At 54.3% G+C, this 26082-nt stretch overlaps 2 long non-coding RNA genes across 2 annotated transcripts; both read left to right on the forward strand.

Moving 5' to 3' along the window:
• The first annotated feature begins 1415 nt into the window (after positions 1-1415).
• On the forward strand, positions 1416-9345 carry LOC116654429. The gene is made up of 3 exons (XR_004309673.1): positions 1416-1513; positions 2751-6881; positions 8255-9345. It is a non-coding gene; the product is annotated as an uncharacterized LOC116654429 (long non-coding RNA).
• Positions 9346-14482: 5137 nt separating this feature from the next.
• LOC107324807 lies at positions 14483-19282 on the forward strand. The gene is made up of 4 exons (XR_001559569.1): positions 14483-14726; positions 16276-16340; positions 17797-17958; positions 19075-19282. It is a non-coding gene; the product is annotated as an uncharacterized LOC107324807 (long non-coding RNA).
• Positions 19283-26082: the final 6800 nt, after the last annotated feature.

Here is a 26082-nt window from a genome sequence, read left to right on the forward strand (position 1 = left end):
GCTTGGGGTTTTTTTTGGTTTTTTTTCTTTTCATTCTTATTAATGTGGAAACTTTTAGGCACAATCCCGGCCCTGTGTTTAAGTCATTAAAACATCTTTAAGCATTTTCTGGTTTTAGTTTTCTTAGCAGCAGCCCTTTTCCTGGAATGTGTTTTATTTTTCTTTTTAAGTTAGTGAAAAAGGGAAAAAAAAAACCCAAACCTTTGCATTTCCAGGCGATTTTTAAAGGGGAGAAGGGAGGGAGGGCTGAGGGAGGTGGGGAGATGAGGGAAGTGAGAGAACAGGGCCCTTTCTGTGTTTTATTCCTAATCCGCAGGAATCCATTTTAGCCTTTTATGGCTGTTGCACTTGCTGACAGGATTTACATTCTCCGTATGTTATCTGAAACATCACAATCTGTGGCTGTGGGATTGTTTCATGCCTGGGTTAAAAACACGCCGGCGCTTCTGGGAGGCTGCGGGGAGGCAGAACAGGGAGCGGGGCAAGGAGAAAACACTGCATGAAGGGAGAGGAGGGGAAGGAAGGAGCTGCTGCTGGCAGAGTTCACAGCCCAGACTGACTGGGGGTTAAGCGGAGCAGGGGGGCATTACCATCCCTCTGGTTCCAGTGATGCTCTAGGAAAGCAGCTGTGGAAAAAAGACGGTGCTCTCCTGACCCTGCAGAGCTGCTCTGGGACTGTTGGTAGAGCCGAAGTACAGGGGACACCATGCACCCATCGCAGCCCTGTGGGATCTGGGGCTGTGCCCAGGTGCTGCCTGGATACAGAAGTTTCCTTCTTCAATTGCTCCTTGAGAACATCTTCATTTTTAAGGGCCTCTTTGGAAGAAACCAAAGATGCTGCCATTAAAATGCTGAACTTGTCAGGCTTTGGTTGAGGAAGGAGTGAGCAGTGGGAATACTGAGAGGGGCTGATGGCTGGAATTCATGATCTTGGTGGTTCCTTTCCAACTCTATGATTTGATAACATAACGCTGTTTCCCAATGGCTGTGAATACCCTGGTGCCAATCAGGTGGAACCATGAAAGGACACTGGTTTTATATTGCCATCATCCATATGATGAGCAGAGCCCAGGCTCCCAGAAATCACAGGTCACACCATTTTAGTGTCTCCTTTGGCTGTTCCTGGTCTGCAGTTCTCTCTGATATCCCCGCTCAGGCTGTAGACGTGTCTCTGAATGCACAACAAGGTGCCATTGCACATAGTTGGTTTTCTGATCATGACCAGACTCTAAGCTCTTAAGGTAGAGACTTCAGTTTTTTAATAACTCGTGGGAGAACCCAGGGAAAATGTAAGTTTTATGGAGTCTAGAGAATATTTTTAAAGGATTTAGATGTCTGGAAAAAGTGTCTTAGGAGGTTTAACTGCTTTGCAGTGGAAAAAAAAATACATTAACAAATATTCTTGTTTCTTTGTCAGTCCCTTCCGGGGCAGAACAGCAGCCACGTGCTCTGAGCTCTGGGATCAGGAGGCCACGGGCCATCTCCAAAGCGGTGCCAGGCAGCGCCTCGCAGGGTGAGTGTTCTGCAATCACTTGAGATTTGAGGGATTATTATTTTTGGGGTGGCCTCAAACTCCCTGGGCTGTAAAAAGCTCCATGGTTGAGAATCAGCGACATTATCTCAGATCCCAACCCAAACAAAGGGGGATTTAGGCTCGCTAGTCTCCCGCTTCCAGCCCCTGCTGTGCTCTGTGCCATTTCATCCCATGAGCTGCAGTCAGGTCCTGCATCTCAGGAGACATCAGTGGTGTTTCATTGCTGTGCATTGACCAGCACATCCTGCAGAAGCAGGAGGGGATGCCAGGTTGGTGTTGTGCACACATTGCAGAGCACGCCTGCTGCATGCTCCATCCAGGAGGCAGCTTGTGCCTCATTGCATCCCCCAGCAGAGCCCCACAGCCCTGCCACACACAGCCCTGCCCCACAGCCCTGCCCCACAGCGGACCCCCACGGCACAGCCTCTGCCCCATCAGCCTCCATCCCTTTGGCCAGAGGGAGTCAGGTTACTCTCCCCATCCCTGCGAGTGAAAGAACCCACCTGTGTCTGCGGGGCCTGTTTGGGATTCCTGGGAAACTTTAACCTCTATTAATACCACTAAATTATTTCTTCATATGGCAAAGTACTTATGTAAACCGATCCCCTCCCGCCTTCCCCTCCTGGCTCGGAGGAGGCAGCGCTGGCTCAGATGGATCTACCTGCTCTCGGGGGGCTTCCAAACCCTCCACATTCCTCTGCGGCGCTGCTTTGTGTTGCAGGACTGAAGGGAGCACGTGATGGGGAAGGGGGGAGAGAGAGAAGAAGGAAGGGAGGATTGAGATCACCAAAGTAATTGGCTCCGAGGCCTCTGGAGCAGCAGCAGGTTGGGCTGTACATTTGTCTGTCTCTCCGTCAAGTTGTACCGAGCCCACGTCTGCTTCAGACTTCCCCAGAGCTGGAGTGAATTAGGAGTGGGCTCAGCAGGGTCAAGTGGGCTTAGTTGTCATTTACACCAACACCTCTTTATACATCACACCAGCTCCCAGCGCTGCCAGACCAGAGCGAAGGGACCTTCGTGGAAATGAGAACCAGCCCCTGGGGGCTGTTTGACCAGGGCAGCACCCGCTGTCCTACGAGATTCAGACCATGGGGCTGCCCTGAAATCATGCAGAATTAAACCTTCTGTTTGTTTGCTTGTTGTCTTTTGGGTTTTATTTGGTCTTATGGCTTCTGTCCTTGGCTGCAAAGCCTAAAAATGTGGTTTTTTTTTACAGTGGGAACAAATGAATGAATGATAACACGTGTCATGGAATCGCGGGACTCCAGCAGATGGGGCTCAAAGAAAGGAATGCCAAAAAGGCAGCAAACTGACGGTGCTGCTGGGTGCCACTCCGGGCACATCACACCTTCCCATGGGCAGGACATCTCCCTGCATTCTGCCTTTGTCCTGGCTGTGACACTTCTTGGTTTCCAGGCATCTACAGCCCGACTGAAGCTGTGCAATGATGGGCCCTGGCTCCACTGCAGGGCAGCCAGAGTTGGCCTTCAAGCTGGTGGAAGCCCACAGCCACAAGTAGCGCAGTGCCCTCACTAAGGGCACGGGCATTTCAAACCCAAGAGCAGAAAAAGATGGAAAAAAGAGGGAGAAATTTGGCTTGGTTTTAACCCTGTGCTCTCCCCACAGGTGTTTTCTTTGGCCGGGTTTTATGGCCAGACCTAAGATTTGAAATTCCACTCGAACTTGGAAATTCAAACCCCATTTTCCACTTCTGCAACCGCTCGTTCTGCAAAGCAGAGGAGAAGGGACTTGCAAAACCTTTTGCCTTCAGGTTTGCAGCAGGGCAGAATTCAGCCCTTGGGCAGCTCACAGTTGGTCCGAGGTGCCCCATAATCCAGCTGTGCAGAGCTTCTATCTGAATTACCCTCGTGTAAGACATCCGATGCGGTCCGTGTTTGAGTCGTGCCAGAAGGGCTTCTCTTATCCTCCACGATGTGTGGTCACATGTGGTAATGCAAAATTAGTGCGAGAATATGGGACTTCAGGAAAGCCAGCTGTGTTGGTGGGGCTTGGCCGGCTGGTTGGCTTCAGCACGAAGGAAGAGTTCATTGCCAGCATCTGCAGGCTTGAGGGCGATGGGGAAAGTCTGATCTCCGTGCTGTATTTCAGCCATACAAAGAGCTGGATGGATGCTTTTGTTTCAGTTTATGTGCCTTATTTCAAGTGAATGGAGAAGGCCGCTGGAAGCAGAGCCTCTCTGCCTTCTGTATGTATTTTTCCTTAAGTCCAACTGAGCCTGTGCTCCCTTGTAGCTCCACCTCCTACCAACAGTGCGGTCAGTGGAGAGGAAGGATGCTGAAAGTGATCCCTGCATTCTCTGGGTGCCAAATCAGTGCATCTCATCCCTCCCTGCACTGAGAGCAGGATGGAGGACAGTGAGGGATGTCCTACAGGTGGGGAAGGAGCATCAGTGGGTGTGAGGGACCGCAGTGCCCCTGCAGGGACTGCAGGTTTGAGATCAGGGCTGTCTGCAATGGGTATTTACCCAACGTGGGGCATCGGGTGAAGTCTGGACAAATGGAGACAGTGGAATTACTGAGTAAAATGTCCCGGCCTGTCTTCTGCAGGAGGTCATCTAGATGATCTGTTTGTCCCTCCTGGCCTTTAAATCTACTAATCTATTTTCCCTTCCAGGAAATATAACTACATTCTGAGAACAACAGCCCCTTAGGAAGAAGGAAAAAAATAAGGCAAGAAAGCAGGCCTTTGAAAAACAACAGCAAAGAGAAAAACCCTTCAACTATAAAATAAACTAAGGTACAAGATGCAATTAACAATGCACAAACAGCAGAGCCCGGAATGTAAATTGTATTTAAATAGGGCTGTGAAGAATGTTTCAGTCCCCTAAATGGCTTCTCTCTCCTGCTGCCTTGAACCTCCAATCAAGCCCTGCCTGGGAGTAATTTGGTGCTGGAAATTGTTGCCACACGAACAGCTGAAGGCTGGCAGGGTCACCGGCCCCCCGTGTCACACCCTGTCATTTTAGATTAAGATATGCAAAGGCGACACGGCTGCGAACTTTCCCTTTGCTGCTGTGGCTGCGTCCATCCCCTCGACTGTAATGAGAGGAAGGCGTAATTGGAGTCAACTGCTTGATTATGATAATTGCTACTGTCTGGGGGAAGAAACATTTGAGTCCCGGAGCTTGATCCGTGCTGCACCTTTGGGGTGATTGCTGTCTGTTTGCCGGCAGATGGGCCCTGCATAGAGCATCCCTTGGCTGGCCCCTGACCCCAACCCCACCACTTGTTGGCTCCCGATCCCGCAGGGTCACGGGGCGTTGGGCTGCTCTCTGCCTCCCAGCAGGGCGTCCCTCCTGAAGGATTTATCCCCTCGGAGGGAAGGGGCCTGTTGGAAATTTATCCCCGGCTCTTCACGGCAGCACAAGTGGGAGATGAGGCGCTGTATATTTTCCGCTGGGATATTTATTGCTTTCATTGTACATCCCAGCAATGGGGAGGTGGGAAATGCAGGGATGGAGCTGGGCTCAGGGCAGAGGGGTGACAGCGAGGGGATGAGCGCCCAGCACAGCTCAGTGCCACCTCCCAGCAGCCCTGCCCATGTACAACAACCTGCCCTGCAGTGCTGTGAGCACAGAGGCACGTAAAGCCCATGTATGTAATTAAGGTGGCAAAAAGCGTTTTGTTAATTAACGGCTGTTATTTGTTAATACTGAGCCTTAAGTGCAAAGCTCAGCTCTAGCTGTGAAGCCATAAGCGCAGCCCGAGCAACAACAGTAACCGGCCAACAAACTAATTGGGTCGTTATTTCCACGATATCTTAAAAGTTTAACGAGATTTTCTTGTTTTAAACATTCACATTCCAGAGCGTGGAGGGGAAAACAGCGCCTGCACCGAGGGGACGCTGTGCAAATCACTGAGAGCACAGAGGGCTGCAGGTGAAGGGCTGGGATTGCTGCTGAGCCAGGTGTGCAGGTCGGGGCTGCAGCGTGCTGTGCTGGTTGTGCACGGGGGTGGTGGGTAAGGGAGGCATGGACAGCCAGCTCAAAACGAGTTCATTTGAATGAGTATGATTTTCCTTTTGTGCCTTTCTGCAGGGTCCAGGTGGGCGCTGTGTTAGCAGAGGGATCGTGCTGAGCACCGGGAGGGTGCCCTGGCACCTGGGTCAGGCAGGGATGGATCCCCGTGCAGTTTGATAAGAGAGGAAGATGTTTAATCTGCTTCCCAGGGTAGATTAAGAGCCCCCATAGACTGTAGCTATGCAACAGCGTGCGTCTGACAGTGCGGAGCTCTGAGCAAAGGTGTAGCTGTTGTGATAAAACAACTGCCTGCATTTCATTAACAAAACTGTGTGTCAAAGTGTCATTAAGCGACAGAGGGCTCGAAATAACCCTGTGGGTCAGGAGATCACTGCAGCTGTGTACCCACATACCGCAGGGCAGAGAGAATCCAGAGGGTCTCACACCCACCTGAAGGGCCGGACCTGCTTATTGCCACAAGAAGTAATCAGGCCACTTTGCAAGCAGGTGTGTTAACTTCAGTCTGCAGGAGAGGAGCATTTGCTGTGAGCACAGCTCGTATCTGTGCAGATAGCGTTGGCAGGAGCTCTTCCTGGCTGCCCGCCTGGCTGGAGGCTTGTGTGTACCTAGGAAATGGCTTGCCAGCTCGAACCTATTCATTCAAAGTCAGCCTTCAGTTAGAGCTCACACCCTTTCCTCCAGAAAAGATTCATGTGCTGTTACTCATTTACTACTATGGCCTGTTTTTGGCATCGCCCTGGAAGCCGGGACGGCTGGGGGGGGCAGGCAGCCCCAGCTGCTGAGGGAGGTGCCCCCGTGGCACTCAGTGCAATGAGTTGGGACCCTGCAGCTCAGGTCCGTGACACTATTGACTCTATTAATTTATGGGATAACTCGTCCTTTGGGAGAGTTCCTTCCTAATCTCCATTAGTTCGAGATTGCTTTATGCTTTTGCAGCAAGGAATCTTCATCCGTTTGCTCTGTAAGCTTTCTTAAAGTTTATCCCTGTGATTCTGGATATCGTTTATTTCAATTTGAGTCTTTCTTTACTCTTTGTTCCCAACCCGCTGCACCTCGGCCTCAGGAATGTCCTGGGGAGTCAGCAGAGCCGGGGCTGCAGGTGAATTCTCCCTCCACCTATAAATACTGATTCTTTTGACAGTTTTGTTTTATTCCACTGAAAATTGCCAAAGTACACTCCGAGCTGTTCTCTCACTGTTTTCTTTTGACATAGGAAATGCCGAAGGCGGCTGACAAAAAAACTTCTCTTATAATTGCAGCTTTATTTTGCCAAATTCTGAGCCGTCATTTGCTGCCAGCAAACCCACCTCTTCCATCCAGGAGCTGGTGACATTGATGGAGCCGCAGGTGTGGGGCTGGGGTTGGGGTTACGGCGTTATGATTGGGTTTGGGTTTAGGATTAGGGTTATGGTTGGGGCTGGGGTTGGGTTTGGGATAGGGGTTGGGGCAGGGGTTGAGATTAGGATGTTATGGTTGGGGTTGAGGTTGGAGTTAGGGTTATCTTTAGGGTTAGGGTTGAGGTTAGAATTGGGGATGGATGCAGAAATCCATCATTTCTCCCAGAGAATGGGAGGCTGAAAAATGTCACCTGAGACTTAGTAAAGGATTTACTTTTCCTGAACCTGCCAAAGGAAACCCTGGGCTTCGGTTCTTCCTTTTCTTCCCTTTTGTTTCTCACAAGTCAATTGTAAAGAAAGGTTTACATAAACCCTTAGCCCTCAGAGGCATTGCCTCACTCTCTGGTGCCACTGAAGGAGGGCCCTGCTTGTGGGTCAGCCCCAGCACACCCAGCTCCATGGGAAAGCAGGAGCAGAGCGTGTGACAGCTGCTGGGATTGGGGTAAACTGGGTCAGTGCCCATTTCCTCTTCAAGATGGAGGTGAGGAATATCCTCTGTAGAACACTTGGATCCCTGTGAATGCAAAGTGCTGCATAAAGGCAGGTTTTTACTGCTGCCCCAGGATAAACTGGGATGGCAACCACTTCTTCCTTTGCAGCTAACAGTCTTAATGCAGGGGGGATGCTGCACTCCCCATTGATTAAAGCACCTGCAGCCCACCACGTCCTGTGAGCCCCCAGAGCAGCACAGCCTTCATCTCCCTGGTGCCCAGCAGAAGGGGACGGTGCTGGGGGTCATTTGTCTTCTGAGAATCAGATAAAAAAAAGACTTGGGAGGAGGATGCGTTTGGAAAGGGGGGGAAAAAAAGGGAGGGAGAGAAAAAAAGCCAACAAAAACCAACAGTAAACGCATCAAATAATAATAAAAACCCACCCTTTTCTTTGAGCCTGAATGTATGCTGGTGCAGTGCTTAGGGGATTAATCTCTTAAAAAATAAGTGCCATGTGAGTAGACAGGCAGTGATTAAGGTTTTAACTGATCAGTCTGCGTCTGACAGTGAACCAGCTATTATCTTAACGGAATCAAACGAACATTCAGAGCCTCCGCTCAGCCCCAAACATGAAAGGAGATGTCATCTGCTGGCAGTTGGCAAGCCGCAGGGGAAGGGAGAGGGAAAGAAGGAGGGAAGGAAAGTGAAATGGGTGAGAAAAGGAGGAGAGGTAAAGGCAGAGCACGGAGCGGAGGGGACGGAGGAGAGGGGAAGGTGGGGGTAAATAAAGGGAAGCGGTGGGGAGAAGAAGTAGAAGGGAGAAGAGCGGAGACACGGAGCAATGTTAATCCCACTCTCCTCTCCCATTTCTCTCCTCCCCGCTCCTGCACAGATCGGATGCTCCCTGGATGAGGTGGGCTGCCTGCAGCCCTCAACACGCTCTTCCCTCCCCGCTGCTGCCCGCCCTGAGGTCTGCTCCAGCGCAGGGAGGTCTGGCACTCTTGAACCTGAGGTCAAAAACAAGAGGGAGGAAAAGAATGGCCTTCAGGCCAGAGGAAGAAACCAGGGCAACCGGGCTCTTAACGTGATAAAAGGGCTTTATCTCAAAGCACTTAAACAAAACACACAAGCCTGAGAGAAGAGGCTCTGTCAAGTATCCGCCGGGGACAGGGGGAAATTGCAAATCCCCACAGGACACAGGGGCTCTTTCTTCACTGTGCTGGGGCTGGGCAGGTGATGGGTGCTGGGGAAGGGCTGCATGGGCACAGATCAGACTGTGAGCAGCTGTTAGAGAACAGATCGAGGGCACGGGGAGCGGGCAGCAGTGCTGGAGAGGGGCAGGAGGGAATGGGAGATGGGACATGCAGCAGCAGGTGGGCACGGTCCCATCCCCTGTATTGGGGAGTCAGTGTAAATCGGTGCCACCTCTGCGCTTGGTGGTGGATGGGAGCAGTTTGCAGGAGTTGGAGGGAAGGTTTGGTCTCTGGGTTGTTCCCAGGTGTATGGGCAGGGAGCACAACCCACCCCTGGGTCTCTTCAGCCTTTGTTTGGGGCACGTCCTCATCCCCTGTGGGTGCCCATGGTGTCTTTCCCTGCCGTGGTGCAGTGAGGACCGTGCAAAGCTCCCAGTCATGAATTTCCCCTCGCTGCTGCCAGGCTGTTATTGCTGTGCGCTCCCTCCTGACTCCATCTGTCTGCATGGTGCTACCGCTCTGTGCCAGGAGGGCTCCGGGACCACTGGGGTCACGGCTGCCCCATTACGGGGCGAGATTTATCATTGGCAGGTGTGCTGCGGGATGGTATATTATCCAGGATTATGAACTGTAACAGGATAATCTCTCTAATGTAATTCAAGCTCTCGACATGGCTTATGGCTCCTTAATGTACCTCAGACTGAAGAATTACAAGAACATTTTCCCCCCTCCCTACCTTGTCAGCTCCTAAATGATTTAGGCAATCGCCTGAAGCCAGATCTTGGCCTCCAGTCATAACTCAGAGCAGTTCAGTAAATATGATGGGGAAGGAGTTTTCCTGCCTTGGCTCTCTCTTCCTTCCGCCCTGCTCAGCCCTCATGGTGCTGCTGCTCTGCTCCCTGCGGAGCATTCGGGATGGACCCAAAGCTGGGCTGGTGGGCACAGGGATGCTCTGCAGGGGGATCTGCCTTGGCTGCAGCCCACAGGGTTGTGCCCATTTCAGCATCACCTCCCTTTGTGAGTAACGCAGCAATTAGTGGTTGGGTAACACATCAACCAATGCGTGTCCTACCTCGCTCTGTGCCCCTGCTAAGCCAAGAGGGACATTTCCCATCTCCATCTAATCGGCTTTTAGTTCTTGTCATTGCTTTGACCTTAAAGGTGGGGTTTGTGGGGCTGATTTTGGGGCAGTTTCATCTCCATCCAGGCACCAAAAAGGTGAGCAGTGATGGCCACCACCCCAAGGTTACACAGCGACCAACTGGCCTCAGTCCGGCCCCCATGAGCCCAGTGTCAAATAAACCTGTAGAAGGAGGAGGAAAAGAGGGAGAAAAGCAGAGATTAAGAACAGGAACTGCAGGGATGCGGCTTCCACCCGGTGACTGACTTAAAATAAACATCAGATATGCAGAGCAGGGCTGGGAGCCTGCCACGGCGTGGGGAAAAATTAATGCAGGGAAATGCGTGTGTCCTTTAGCACGGCCAGTTATGGGCCTGGTTACCTGGTGCTAATGTGAGCGAGGCAGGTGTGACGTGCTGAGTGGTGTCTGCAGGAGGAGGAAAAGGGGAATGTGCAGGAATGAGGAACGGTGATGGGGGATTCCATCCCTGCCCCAACCCCGGCTCTGCAGGGATGGAAAGCAGAGGGATGGAAGAGAGATGGGCACAGGGGGCACCCGGCTGTGGTGGGAATTAAGGCCCTGGAGCTGCAGGTGCCCCAGCAGAGCCCACAGCAGAGGCAGCAGCAGAGGCAGCAGCAGAGCATCCCCATCGCCTGGAAGCACAGAGCGGAGCTGGAGCGTGACGGCTGCCCATGGCAGGGCTCCGGCCGGCCCCAGGCAGCTGTATTTACTGTTGCTATTTGTTGTCGCCCTGGCAGCCTCCGCAATGTGAATTTTCTGTGTCACTGGCTGAGAGGATTCCAGGCAGGTTTTTGATAATGTGGGGTTGGTTTTGTAAAGCAGGGAGAGGGGAAAGGAGCCACGGGCTACAAACTGCTGGGCCCGGAGCTTTTAACTCTTTCACCACTGAGTGTTCCTGGCTGCTGCGGTCTGAGCAGAGCTGTGCTGGGTGTCTCTCCCCCACCACTGCTCAGGGGCCCCTCACTGACCCCACTGTGCCTCAGTTTCCCTTCCTGCAAAAGGAGAGGAACGTGTGTGTGCAGTGCAGTGCCCGCAGTGCCACATCCATGGGGCAGCTGCAGTGCCCACCTGGCAGTGCCCCACGCTCAGCTTCCTGCACCTGGGAGCTGCAGGGTCTGATCTCTCCATAAGCAAAGCCGGGATCCACACGCAGTCAAGGTCTCCCCTTTTGTTTTCGGAGCAGCGGTGTCTGTCCCCTCCCTGCGCTGCTGCTGGGAGCACCAACACCAGGATCTGCTGTTTCTTCCTTCCTCTCTTTCTTCTTTCCTTTCTGTCTGGCTGTGAGCTTTGGGTAATTATTGTATCATGGAGAGATGGTGTGGTGGGACAGGAAGGAAAAGCTGTTTGCACAGCGCAGTGACTGGCAGAGCATCTTCAGACCTGTCTGTGCTTCCCAGGTGGCACCTCCGGCTTAACCGCTTCCTTGCTGTGACATGGTGGGGGGGGATCTGCCAACCTCATCTCCTCACATTAACCCTTTCCTCACCCCCCCAGAGGAGGAACAGGGATTTCCCTCCCGATACCTGATAGCTGAACACACATTGCCCGAGGAACAAAGCATTAAGCCTTAAATCCATGTTGCTGGGCACACACGGGGCTCTGCAGCCTGGTGGGGTTGGTGTTGCTCCTCTGGGTCAGCCATGGTGCACACAGCACCCATCCCTGCTGGCCCTGAGCACCACTCAGCACCACTCACCCACCGCAGCCCCCGCAATGAAGCTTCTGGCACCCGGGCAGCAGCCGACCTGATTGACACATGATTGACAGAGCCAATTAGCCAAACGGAGCCAGCTGCACTCAGCCCGGTCCTGAGGAGGGCTGGGGGAGGAGGGGGGGCCGCGAGGGGAGCCCAGGATCCCGTGCTCTCCCATCAGACGTGATTGCTGGTTTTGTTTCATTCTCAGCCTTTGTACAGATGCCCTCCCGGTGCCATTCACCAAACCCAGTGGGGCTGTCAATGAGGGGCTGCCAGCAGCTCATCCCCAACTCTGGGCTTTCCCCATGATCACGGGGAGCTCCATGGCAGGGTCACCACCCGAGGACACAGGGATGGCGGTGGGGCGGGCAGGGTGGGAGCTCAGCCGTGCAGGGACGGGCGCTGAGCGGCGTCGGTCCCTCCGGAGATCTGCGTTTCTTCTTTCTCGATGTTTTTTGACTCATTTCCTCAGCCTGCAGTCAGATATTTACTTAACCTCGCGACTGCGCTGCGCTGGGAGCGCCAAGTTTGGGGGCTGCAGGAGTTCTGCTGCCGCCGTGTTGATGCGTGGGGGATGAACACTCTTGCACACCCACTTATACACTTGGCACACGTGTTTGTGCACAGCGACCTGGCAGGGACGTCTTCTGCTCCCACCTCTCGGGGTTGTCTGTGCCAGGAGGTGCATTCTGTGTGTGCTTCTGCTCCTGTGCTCCTTGCACAGCCTCCAGGTGCTCTGTGCACGCAGTGACTGCCCGCAGCTCTGCCCAACACGGAGTATCCCGTGCATGGATTCATCTCAGCTCCCCGGTGCTGTGCACTCTGCACAGGGACAGAGCCCTGCCGGGTCCCTCTCCTGCCCGCAGCCATACCGGGGTGGGCTGGGCAGCCTGTGGCCTCATTCCCCAGCCCTCTTCCTCCCCAGATGTTTTTCCCAGCCCTCTCAGATGCTGCCCTGCTCCCTGAAAGGCCGCCTTGTGCCGAGCGTGCAGACCCAAAGCCTCTTTATGGGTGGGGAGTCTGCCCTGGGTGACCACCGCCAGGGTCTGGATAGGTCCCAAAGCCTTTAACAATTGTGACCACTGCTGAAAGGGTTCATTTCTTCCCCTAATGAGATGCAGCCCTCGCTGGGGGCACGCAGCATCTGTCTGACAGCTCATAGCAGGCAGACACAGCAATGGGGCTCTCCCTGCAGCAGTGCCCTGCCCAATGGCAGCACCCAGAGACCCATGAGAGCGGCCTGGCGCCTGCTGTGGGTCTGCCAGGAACGGTCTGGGCAGTGTGGGATGGGTGGAAAGAATCCGTCTGACTCGGTGCACTCAGAATCCATCCAGAGCTGTTAGGAAGTGACTATCAAACCCTGAAGAGAGGTGAAACCCTACCCAGGTGTTAAAGATCCCAGCAGAGGGAAGGAATTTTTCTTCCCTTTGGCCCTGGAACAACAACAACAGTGTTGGTTTTTTTTCCTCCAGCCTATTCCTGCTCAAGGCAGGCGGCCCGTTGCTGTCACCATCCCCGTTATCTGCAGGGGTCATTTTGCCCAGGGATGACACCTCCAGGGCTGCACAGTGCTGGGATCTTGGGGATGTGGGGGGATGAAGCTGGCAGAGGGTCTGGAAAGTGACAGCTCGTTGTGCTTCAAAATCAAACATATCTGTGACCAGTGAATGAAATAACGTTGTCCTGCCTCCTGAAGGGGTAGGATCCATGGCAGTGCCGCAGTGATGCACCCAGCACCCAGCCCTGCTGGCAGCGCCCCTCGGGCCAGCACAGCTTCCCCAGCCCCGGTCCCGTAGTGATGCTGCGGCGCTGGGAGGGCTCCTGCCCCGCGCTGCCGTGTGCGGGTCCTTCCCGGAACCCTCCTTCCTGCTCGGGCGTTTCTGGGAACGAGGTCCCGGTGCTGTTGGTTTGGGGCGGCTGCCAGCCGGGGGGGGGGGGTTTGGGGGAGCGCGTGGGGCCCCGCGTCAGTTAACCCTTAACGCGCCGGCGGCTGGTTCCGAGACCGACGGCACCGAGTCTCACCGCGCTCCGCTTCCCCGCTCCGTGTCTGCCCGGGGTCCGGCGGAAAGAGGGAGGGGAGAAGTTTCCAGCGGGCAGAGCCAAGCGGAGCCTCGCGCCTCCGGCCCATCGCGCACGGGTTAAACGAGCCCAGGGCTGCGCGCTAAGGTCAACACGGGCTGCACCTGCCCACAGGCTCCTGTGCGCGGCAGCACAATTGATGGCTTGTTCCTTTCATAAGTGCCGTTGGAGCGCGGTGCCCAGGCTGCGAGCCAGCCCGCTGATCACATAAAATATTATTTGTGTTTAAAAATTCCAGTAATTGACTATGCGCCGTTTTTTTCCGAACCTTTTGCCAAAGGCAGTAAAAAAATCGAGATCCGTCCCGGGTTATTTTCATCATGCAAATTCCCATTTCTGTAAACAGGAGCAGCGGCAGAACCGCGGGGCCGGGGAGAGCGGGGAGGGGACGGGGCTGCGGCTGCAGTGACCCTAAAAGTGCTGCCCCGAATGGAGCTGGGCTGGGGCTGCTGCTCAGTGCTGCACACAGGGATATAGACCCAACCCCGAAACCTTTGCAGGGTGGGTTGAGGTTGGGGCGATCAGCACAAGGATTTGCTCCATTCACACTCGTTGTGGCACCCAGTGGTAGTGATACCCCATGCCTGGAGACCCCCCAAGGGCTGGGGATGGGGCTGTGAGCACTGATGGAGCTGTGGGTGTCCAACCTGACTGACTTTTGAGGTCCCTTCCAACTCAATGATTATGTGTCCACTTTGTGCCCATTTTGGAGATGTGGGAACATCTGGGGCTGGGTGGGACGTGGTGCCGCAGCCCCCGACCTGTGGGGATGTGGCAGCTTTGGGCTCAGTGGGGTCTGGTTTTGCATCACCAGCAAAGATGACATCGTGTCCTCAGCAAGGAGAGGGGCAAAGGGCTCACATCTGTTTTGGAAACCATTCAGCACAGGAAAACGACCCACATGCAGATGTAATGTGGTTTTGATTGTACTGCACTCTATAGAAAGTAGTGCACACATATTAAACTATATTAGACAGTATAATAATAGCTTGCAGTTTGTCTGCCTTTCATCTGGACGTGCCTTACGGACGTCACGTGGATGCAGAGCCCTCTTTCACTGCTGCTGAGGTTCATCCTTGCTGTGGGTGCAGCACAGCGCGTCCCAGAGGTGCTGCCCAGGATGCAGGATGCTCTGGGATCCAAAGATCCCCATCCTGCGGTGCCCCAGATCTGAAGTGTAAGGAGCAGGAAAACCTAAACAAAAGTGGTGCAATGAGGAGTGCAAGAGGCACCGGCACGATGTGTGATTTTAAGGTGATCCCTGCAGCCTGACTCTTGGCTAATTACTTCAGCTCCATCTTAAATGTTGCATGATTAATAGATACGGGTGTGTGTTTAACTAAAACCTGCTGCGTTTGAAGGGAATCATAACAATAAGACGTTTTTCCATCCATTGAGATCCAGACCGCTTACAATAATTAAAACTGCACGACGCTACCGGGGAGGGTCCTGAGCTCCTTTCCAGTTACACACTAATCCTGCTCTGCCTCCTGCTATGGCTCCGGGGATCCGCAGTGGATGCTGGCTCTGCTTTTACTCTGCTTTCAACCCGAGCTGTAGTGCTGCATTCAGAGCAGTTGCGATGCATTGGGTGTGATGGGCACCGTCAAAGCAGGGATTGCTGCTCCAGGAGTGTATGGAGCACGGGCAGCTTTGTACAAACAAGGAGATGAGAGGCAGAGGGAGGGCGTAGGGCTGGAACACCGCTGTAAACACACTGTGCTTCGGCTCGGAGTCGGCTGAGCCCCTCCGACGGCAGCGGAGCTGCAGGGAGGTGTGCGCCCGCGTGCCGGCACCGAGCGGAGCTTTCACAATAAATGATTAAAGCATGGTTCAGATCCCGTCAAATGGAACGGTGCTAATCTAATCACAATCCATCTGGCACTGCCACATCTGTCCCAACACCTCCACCTCTTCATTTTCAATCAGCCTTAAATAGTACATAATTATTAATGTCTACCCGGCTGTCAGGCGGCGCGGGGGATTCACTTATCTCTCCCATCGGCTCAGGAAGGGATCGGGGATGGAGGGGAGCCCTCAGCTCATGTGTTGTGGGCAGGAGGGGACGGAGCACAGAGCTCAGGGCACAGCCATGGCACTGCACCTCCGGCTGAGCACGGAGCTTTGGGAGCAAATCAGCATCGAATGCTGCCTGCAGACGTCCCACCACACACCCAACACGTGGCAGCAGCCCTGCTGGGGTCCTCCACGAGAGCAGCACCCGGCCCGGCCCGTGCCATGGGCAGAACATGGGCTCTGCCCTCTGTGCTCTGCTCTGTGTGGCCCAATGGGATGGCTCCACTTTCAGCACTTCTCCCAAAATTGGGAGGCTTTTAAAGCCTGGACAGTCGTGTGGCAAAGTGAAACTCTCGGCTCTTTCCTTTTTAATGTAAAAAAAGAGGGTTTTTTGTGTCCTCATGGCTGATATAATGCAGAACCCAGCCAGCCAGCTGTGTTTTTTCCCTGCTGGCATTAAGCTGGTTGCCTTTGGGTCAGAGGCAGAGCTGTGGATCCGTGATGGCCGGGATTAAAGCCCCATCACACAGACACGGCCACAGCTCCGAGCTCAGAGCAGACTGAAGAAAGGAGAGCCCAGAGCAAATACCTTGTGAAAGTTGAGCGATCCTCCCTGGGCTGCTTCCAGAACACGTTACCCAATAACCAATGCCTGGGGGACAGCTGTGAGCTCTGGCAACAAACATTCGGGGTTTTGATCAGTGGCATCGATCCGCTCTGGCTCGTGGTGCTTAGGTGGATTTGGAGGTTGAAAGGCACTCGGGCGCAGTTCACTGTTTGTTCCCAGGCACATCCCTCTGGTTGGTGCTTTGCTGCCTTTCTTCTTGGAAAGAGCCCTCCCAGCACAGCCAGGTGAGAGGGGATGAAACAGAACTGATGGGGGAGAGCTGAGCGGGGCACGAGGCGTCCTCCTCTCCTCTCCTCTCCTCTCCTCTCCTCTCCTCTCCTCTCCTCTCCTCTCCTCTCCTCTCCTCTCCTCTCCTCTCCTCTCCTCTCCTCTCCTCTCCATTTTATTGTCTCAGTCATCTCTGGACACTGCTTTCACTTTGATCTCCGGAAACTTTGGCATTGCTCCTAAAAAATATGTGTATATATTAAGGAAAAAGAGGGGGGTGGAGGGTGGGGAAGAAGAAGAGCAAAGCAGAGCCTTTATTCCCCACAGCTGTTGTCATGCTGCGGCAGATCTCTGTGCAGGTATAAATGCTCTTATTGATCAAGCAGTGGTGATCCAGTGCTATGGGCACAGCCCTGCTGCAGTCGGGTTATTGACACATGGAGAGATCTGCTTCCCAGTGTCCTGTCTGAGGTAAAGAGAAACACAGAAATGAGTGCCCAGCGTGGAAGGGAGCAGAAGTGGGAGAGCTGATGTCCCCCAGTGACACAGAGAGTGGTGTGTGGGCATGGGGCTGTGCCATGGGGCCCTGGGATGGGGCTGTGCTTACACCATACAGCCCCACTGCCATGGGGCATCACTGCTGTGCTATGGCACCTGCTGTGCAGCAGCCTCCTGCAGTGCACTGAGGGACTCAGTGGTGGCTGGAGAGGTGAAAGCATTCTTCCTCCTTCTCTTCCTTCCAGGTGATGGGCAAGGAGTGCACATCTTTCCTCCTCCTCCTCCTCTTCCTCCCCCTCTTTCTCTTCCTCCCAGCACTGGGCAAGGAGCAGCAGGGCCAGCAGCAGGAGGAGCAGGGTGCAGCGCGGGGTCGCGGTGATGAGTCGGAGCGCAGTGGGTACAGGAGCGGAGCTGGGGCATCGTCTGGCTCCCACATGTGCTGAAGTTGTTAGGAAGATTTATAGGGCAGAATGCGAGGCTTTTTCTTCTGGGCTTTATAATCATACATTAGGCTTTTAACCTCTGACCGGGAGCGCTGGGAAGGGCTGATCCAGGCGGCACCGTGCGGCTCCCGGCCCTGCAGGGAAGGGGAGCACCGGGGAAGGGACCCCCAGCAGGACCCCGGCACAGCCCCGTGGGGCCGGAGGGGTTAAGGCAGCACGGAGGAATGCAGAGCTGAGCCGAGGCGTCGGCTGTCTTGAGGTCACCTGTGAGGGATTAGGCGCGGGCAGACAGTTGTTGTTTGAGGACTGTCTGAGGCCGGGGAAGGGGCCGGGAAAGGGGGGGCTCAGGGCTGTGCTGCTATGGGGGCGTTTGGGAAAGATGGCTGCAGCCACGCTGTCCTTCCCCTATGGGAGCGGTGTGTGGGGCTGGTTGGGCACCCACAGATGGACCCACTGGGGACACAACACGAGGGCAATGGGCAGGGCAAGGTGCGAGCACACCTCCAAGCTGAGTCTTAGTGCTCCTTGAAAGATGGACCCAGTGATGCAGCTGCCCCACCTGCCCCATTCTGCCCCTCCTCAATGCTGGGCTGTGGGCACCGTGCTGCTGCTATGGGCCGGGTCATTGGAATCAACACAGGGGTTCTTCCCATCCCTACGGCTGTAATATCTGGTGCATCTCTGCAGATGAAGGGTATTATATGAGGATAAATTCTTAATCATCACAATAATCAATCATTCTTTCCCCATAATTTAGTTGAAATTAATCCAGCAGATGATCAGAGGGCCAAATGGCAATCTGTGTCCTGGATATCTTTATTGACTCGAGGGGAGAGCACCTTCCATTAAAGCAGAGGAAAGCTTTAGAAAGTGCACCCGAAAGTTTCTGTTTTTAAAAGAACACTTTAAAAAGAAGGAAAAGCTCTCGAAGCAAACACTGTGTGCTCACAATGAGTCCCCTCCCCTCCTGCAGAGCAACCTGCGTCTCTGCTGCTGAACCCAGAGTCTGCACCCTGCCCAAAGGGGCCAAGAAAGAGGCGCCCCCCGGGGTCTATGGGTGCTTTTATGGGACGCCCCATTGAGTGCCACCTCCCTGAGTGCCGCCCCATCGAATGGCACCGAATGTCCCAGCCCGGAGGTGTCCCGGCTGCAGGAAGCGTTCCCAGAGCAGCGCGGGGCTTCTGGTAGCGGGAGAAGGATGGGATAATAAAACAGGAAAAAATTAACATGTAGGAAAACAGAGCTGCACCTGAAGCAACAGAGGCGAGCAGCGCCGGCTCGGTCCCCCCGCCGCCAGCGAGGAGCTGTGAGTCAGCGCCTCCCGCTCCCGCTCCTCCTATTTCAAAGGAGGACAAACAACGCGCTGCGCTGTGCGGCATCCCCGCTCCTAAATCTTCCTGTCCTCACGCTCCGTAAGGGGAGCTGCGGGGCAGGACCCGGCCCTGCTGCTGGGGGCACAGCCCGGTCAGGAGCCCCCGCTGCACCCCGAGCCCCAAAGCCGGCACCTACCGGCCTGGGTCTGAGCGGGGACCCCAGACACATCGGTCACCGCCATCTCCGGGCTTGTTGAACCCACAGAGAGTGGGGGTGGATGGGGAGAAGCCTGAGAGCACAGCCTGGATCTGGGCACCCTGATAGCACAGAGCAGCCCCTTCCGGCCCCCCGTCACCATTGTAACGTGGGCTGTTCTCTGCGCTGCCGATGGATGGAGCAAGGTCGGGGCTGCAGCTCGACGTGGGCACATCGGGGCTGCTGGCACTGATTGCTTGCTTGATTTCTCTCTTCCTTTCTCTTTCTTCCTTTCTTTCAGGAAAAGAAAGCATCTCTCCCACTCTTGCTCCTCCGTAAGAGCTGATGCAGTTAATTGGAGCTTCTTGTGAGCGCACATTAACAGAGGCAGAGCCAAGAAGATGTCTTGGCAGCGAAATATCATTATCAGCTCTTGAGCTCCAGCCAAAATCCCCTTGCGGTCAAAACACAATTCTTTAAACTAAACAATTAGAGATTTGTGCAAGTGTTGCTGCCATGAGTTATCGGGGCCGGGGGGGCAGCGGGGCTGCAGGTGATGGCTGAGCCCCAGTGTGGGGCACAGGGAAGGGCCCTGTGAGCGATCCTTGGTGTCCCCATGGGGCTCAGCCCAGTGGCACCAGGAAGAAATGGAGCAGCGTGGGGACCCCTCAGATGGAGCTTATGGCACCAGGAGCTGCAGTCCCACCTCAGCCCTCCATATGGGACCAGAGCACGTCACCCCCCGAGGGATGCTGTGGGCTCAGGTGGTGGGGGGGTACAGGTTATGGCCACATATCCCATGGGGAAACTCATCCCACAATGAATGCTCTGCCCGCCCCAGGGCACACAATGGGCACACATTGCTCCTAAAGCCATTTGTGAAGCCTTGGGATGAGGCTCTTCTAAAAAGCTGTTTGGAAGCTGAGGCTGAATCGCATTTCCAGCCCCCACACTCAGCCAGGAGCTGCAGCAGAGGCCCCTCCAGGCGCTGCCCGGGGACAGCCCTGCTGTCACCTGTTCCTATGGAGAAGGATTTGTATCACAAACACTTTGGCACACAGCTGTGCCTGAGCCCCTTTCTGCTGCCCAGCGTTTATTTGGAGAATGTCAATAAGGAAAAACAAACATTCCCAGCCCTGGTGCACACACCTCCCTGGGCTCAGTGCTGGCAGAGGGGATCCCAGGTGGTGCCCGGAGCTGGTCACAGCCCCAGGTCCTTCACTGGGGCCACCAGGAGGCTATGGGGCCATGTTCCCTCTATAAAGGGGTTTTCCCTTTTCCCTTCTCCAGCTTGAAGCCATGTTCCTGGTAGTGAGTCATAGGGTCGTAAAACCATTAAGGTTCAAAAAGGCCTCAATGATCACTGTGTCCAACCAACAATCGACCCATCACCAGCATGATCACACCATGAAAAAGACCTGTTAAGAGCATTGAGCTCAACCATCACCATTATGCCCACTAAGCCATGTCCCTAAAGCCATGTCCATAGGGCCAGACGTGGCAATCACAGAGCCATGGAACAGCACATGGGTTGAAAGGGATCTCAATATCCATCCAGTCCCAACCCCAAACCGGAGCAGCTCACTCCATCAGGGACCCTTCCCATCAGGATGTGATGTGATCAGCACAGCCCTGAGCCCACTCCCACACGGCCAAACCCACGGGGGGGGGGAGGCAGGGGGCAGGATCCCGCTCCGACAGGCGCTTGCGGAGCCGCTGGGCGAATTAACATGCTCAGGCTGTAATTAGGGCTTCAGCTCCGTGACACCTTTACAAGTGTCTTTATTTAAAAGCAGGTAAATTGGAGGCTTCCAGGCTGGGTACAGTGCGGGGGAGGCAGCGGGGAAGGGAGCAAACTGCTCTCGGTGGCATCATTGAGCTGCAGTGGGATGACCACAGCGTGGGCGATGGGTGGGAGGTGGGGGGATCCTCCCGACCCCGGACCGAGGTGACATCACCTCAAAGTTTTTGGGTTTCAGATCTGGAGCAATCTTGGCTTTTTTTTCCCCCTTTTTTCTCTTTTTTTGACAGCTGCTGCCTCCACTTTAGGCAAGGACATGAGCGCCGGCAGGAAAAAATTTGATTTTAATGCAAGCCCCAGTAATCAGCTATTTGTGATGGAATTTTATCTGTCCTGGTCTCTAAGGGATGAGAAGCAAGCAGAGAGGAAAGAAGGGTCAGAAATTAGTATGCAGAAATATCTGATCAGCCAAAGTAATTTTCTTTAATAATCGTATTCATACTGGCTGCTCTCCGCTCACTAGAAGAATTAAGTATTTAATAGTAATATATTTCATCTGGCAGCAGTTCCGTTTCGTTAGGAGCTGTGATGCTGCGCCGGGGTGGGGGTGGGCGCACGGCGGTGGGAGGGCCGTGGGGAGGGGGGGCAGCACTGCGGCTCCGTCCTGGGGGGCACAACTTGACGGCCCCCTATGGGGCGTGGGGAGAGATCGGAGTGGGGCTGGGGTTACTGGGAGATGGGGTTTAATGGGAGACGGGGTTAACTGGGAGCTGGGGATAACTGAGAGCTGTGGGTTAAGGGGAGCTGGGGTTACTGAGAGCAGGATTAACTGGGAGGTGGGGTTAGCTGGGAAATGGGGTTACTGGGAGCTGGGAATAACTTGGAGTTGTGGATTAGTGGGAGCTGGGTTTAATAAGAGCTGGGGGTGCTGGGAGGTGGGTTAAGTGGGAGATGGGTTAAGTGGGAGATGGGGCTTCTGGGTGCTGAGAATAACTGGGAATGTGTGTGTAGGAGGGGAATTCTGCTGCACAGCGAGTGGCATCGTGTAAGGGGGGTCCTGCTTCCAAGGGCTGCGGGGGGCGGTCAGAGGGCACAGGAGTTACTGGGGGCTGGGATTATGGGCTCTGCTCCCTGCAGCCCCAACCCCAGCACTCGCCGGGTTCTGCGCTTGCAGCAGTGAAGGACTGCAGAGAAACCAACCCCTATTTACCCAGAAAAGAGAAACTGAGAGCTGAGTTCATGTCCCCTCTGCTCCCTTAGAACCATTCGGTACAAACAGGTGGACGTGGCTTCCTATTCAGGCTGCGCTGCCGGCTCTGGGTGCGGGGAAGGGGCAGGGATGCTCCGTGCCGGGTGATGCGCGGGGATGGAGCCGTTTTCTTTTCCTTCTTTCCGAAAGTTTTGTGCTGTTTTCCCTCACCTGCCAGGCTGAGGGCGGCCCCGCGGCCAACACGGTGCTGCTGCCCATACAGTCCGTCCTCATCCCCTCCCCAGCGTCCCATCCCGTCCCAGTGACCCCGCTCCATCCCCGTCCCTCTGCCCCCCCCACCCCCCCGCTGTGTTTGTGAGCTCACGGGGAACGGCGGGACACGGGGCCTTTCTCCCGGCTCTAATGAAACCCTTTAATCATATTCAAATAGGTTACTGTTCAGGGGGAAAATAGAAATATGGATTTGATAGCAATAAATTTCCCTGGCTGGCTAAGCCCAGTTCTTAATTGTCCTGTCCCAGGGCTCGCACATTTCATTGTTCGTTAGGTGCTTAAGTCCCTGCTCTCATTTTGTGGCGGTGACATTACCGCTGATGGCTCTAATACTCTCATAATTTGAAAGGGGATTTGCATGATAGAACGCAGAGTATTAAAAGAAAGAGAAAAAAGGAGAGTTAAAAAAAAAGGGGGGGGGTGAAAAAAAAGGAGGGAGGGGGCGAGGAAGGAGCTGCTGGGGGGGGGGGGAAGATCCAGCTTTCACTTAAAAAAAGTCACTTTCCTCAAAGTCAAATCATTGTTTTCATTAAAGTGGAGGGGAGAAAAAAAAAGAAGTGTCTCTTCTGCGCAGTCAGTCCGGCCTGGTGCTGGTATTATCCTTATTGTTGCTAATGGTTATTAATTATTATTATCCTGCTACACAGAGCACTGCGGACGTGATGTCCCCAACGTCCTTGGGACAAAGGGATAAAAAGCAGCGGGTGCCCGGGGCGGGCAGTGAGGTGCCGTGGGGTTCTGCCCCCTCTGGTTCAATGGGGTCCGGGCAGGAGTGGGACCCCCACCCTGGGCAGTGCTGTGTGCGCCTTGGGCTGAGCTGCTGCCCACGCTGTGGGTCAGAGGGGGTTTGTGGGGTGGGGGATGTGACACGGCCCGTGGGTCTGCCCACTGGATGCTCCTATCCCACAAGTTTGGCTCGTGGTTACAGAGGAGATGAATACATTGTTCCTCCTAAATCACTGCTCCTAAATGCCCACGGGGACACGGAACCACCACACGTGGGTCCCTTAGGAGCTGGGCCAGGTCCTGCACTGCTGCTTCAGTCCTGCAGGATGCCACGGCTGCTGCCTTTCAGGGCTGGGAAGGGCCACAACGAGCATCGGAGCTGTGAGCACAGAGCGCCCGGCTCCTGGGGAGCCAGAAATCCTGCGGTGCCTTTGGAGTGGCAATGACAACTTGGCAGGAGGATGTCAGTCCCTGGGCACACAGGATGGGGGGGCAGCGCCCTGTGCCCATGAGGCAGCACTGCTGGTGCCACCGCCTGGATCCCAACTCCCAGCAGCAATGCATTGGTTGCTGTTCTGAATGCAATCCGCTGTCTCGGCTCTCACTGGAGGGATTTACCTTTCCCTGTGCTGTCTGTGTTAGGGGAAAAGGAGCGTTCCCGGCTCTGGGAGCAGCTCTTCCCCTGAGCAGGACACCAGCCATCCAAGCTGCCTGCACAGGGCTCTATGGGCAGCACGGCCCCCACCACAATCACAGACTCAGCCTTAGGACATCACTTCCTCACAGCCCCCACCTCCTCGATGGGACTTTGCTGGCAGCACATCTCCCATCCCACCTGAGGGTCCGCAACCAGAATGAGCCCAGGGGAACCATCCCTTTCCTCACACCTTTGTACAGGGATTACACCACCACAGAGCCCCAGAACGTCTCCCATTGCTGGGTGGGCACTGAGCATCCCCTGCTCACCCACACTGAGGGCTGCAGTGGGATGGGGCTCATCCAGGGAGGGGCACAGCCTGGCTTCCCATTCCTGAGCAGAGCCCTCGAGGGCACAAAGGAGACACAGCAGAGCACAGAAGGAGGGATCCTGGTCAGAGCAGGATCGGTGCATCTCTCCAGTTCTTTCTCCATCCCCTCAGTGCTGGACCACTTCCCGCTCCGACATTTACCCAGCGAGGTGACTCCATCTGTCTCTTCTTTATTAAAACACTCCCGGATTTTCCCCCCTGAGTCCTCGTCCTTGGGAACAGCCAGAAGGATGTCAGCGAGCGGCAGGAAGTGGGTCAGACCCTCCAGGAGCACTCGGCCCCTCAAAGTGGGGCACACAGCGGTGATGCTCAGACCTCACCATCACCACATCCCAGGGCTCTTTTCTTTCCCTGTTGCTCAAACTGGCCATTTCCAGCAGTTTGCTGCCAGCAGCCCCCAGCCCCGAGGAGCAGCTCGTTCCTCACTTACATCACCCTGCAGAAAAGGGAATTATTCGGGGCCTTCGTTTCAGCTGAAACAATACTGGAAATGAGCAAAACGTGCGCTGCGCTCCAGCTTGCACGGTGCAGGCAGGAGAAACAGGAGAAACAGGACCAGGGCTGGGGTTTAAATCACTGCAGGAATGTTGTGGAGCTTAGGAAAAATGCCCATCTCCTCTGGAAAGGGGGAAAAAAAGGGGCCTTGCTGCAGGGCCTCCACCAGGGCTGGTTGCACATCTCTGCTACCAGGGTGTTGGCTTTGCTGTGCTGCACTAAGGGGATCCCCAGCAGCCCAAAATTGTACCCGTGGGAGACGGGATGTGGGATGCTGGACATGGGATGTGGGATATGGAATATGGGACTCAGGACATGAAGTGTTGGAGGTGGGATGTGGGGTGTTGGGACATCTCCTATCCACCATCCCCAGCCCTGCTCACCTGAAGTAGCACCAGAGCCAAAGTGGAGCTTAAATATTTTTGTTCTCTCGTTCACTTAGGGATGGGGGGGAGGAAAGAAGGGGAGAGAAGGGAGAAGAAGGGGAGGGGGACAAAGGGGGTTTAATAGGCTCCAGTGACAGCACAATGTCCACATTGGGAAAAGATTAATGACGAAAATTAATCGCATGACCTTTCTTTCGAGGAGCTGGAGGTGAGGCGAGCCATTAAAGCCTCTTATGTTGTAATTAACGTTTGAGGGGAGAAAAGACTGGCTTTAGAATGGATGTGATCATTTAATTAGGGTTATGCGTCAGTGCCACAACAGGTTCAGAGAAGTCATAATTTAACTATAGCTTTAAATTACGCAGTCAGAACGCGGATGGCAGGGTTTAATGGCAGGGAATGGCTGCTACCGAGGAGTGGGGAAAACAATTAAATAAACACCTCGGATGGGAGAAGGAGCCGAGATGGGTGTGGGGGGAAGGAGGGCACATGGGTTGGGTGGCTTTGAGTGGGGAATCCCATCAGAGCAGGGCAGAGTGGGCATCCTGCACCCCCCCACCCCCCCATTGAGTCCCCCTCATCAGCTCAGCCCCAGCACAGGACGTTGGATTTCGGTGTGAGGGAGGGGAGGTGAAGGTGTCCGTGTAGAGTCTTGGAAAATTATACGTGAGAAATGAGTGTCATGATCAAGTGCTGCATATTGGATGGATTATTAAGGTTCAAAATTAAAACATATACAATATTGCCGATGCCAAGAGCTCTCTAATCATAAATCAGTTCCCCTGACCCCTTCATAATCATGAGATTGCCCTAAAGAGCAGCGGATTTTACATAATAAGAAATGCAAAAGGGTTTTTTTTTTTAATTGGCCTTCTGTTTTTGGAGCCTGGGGTGGTCGCGTGCTCAACCCCCCCCAGCCATCAGCAGGATGCTCTGTTTGGTTCTTAGTGCAGGAGGGGTTTTTCTGTGAGGCTCAATCTTGGTCACATTATGATTTAGGAGAAAAGGGGCACTTTGCACCAGACCCTTCCGTGGCATCACAGCAAAGACAGGCATGGCAGAAATACATGGGAGCTGCTGGACGTGGGGTAAATCACACACTGGTTTCCATAGGGGCAGAAACCTGGCGCTTTATGTCCACCCAGCTGCTAAAATTACCCTTGTGAGCAGCATTAGCAGCGATACTTTTGCTTAAGAGGGAAGAAATTTTCACCTTCTCCATTTCTTTCATTGTTGGCTTTGGTTTTCCTCTTGCTTTTGCTCTGGAGCACGGCTTCCCTCATTTGTCAGACCATGTTGTGCTCAGTGGGGATATTGGGGTGCTCAGATGTGCAGAAGGACAGCGATGCACGCGAGGATGGCTGCCCTGCTTCACCCCAGATCCTCATAACACTGAAGGTCAAAGCATCGCCTCGTTTTCTCCTGGACATCAGTATCTGCAAGGAAACAT

This window comes from Coturnix japonica, chromosome 26, assembly GCF_001577835.2.
Source record: "Coturnix japonica isolate 7356 chromosome 26, Coturnix japonica 2.1, whole genome shotgun sequence".
NCBI lineage: Eukaryota > Metazoa > Chordata > Aves > Galliformes > Phasianidae > Coturnix > Coturnix japonica.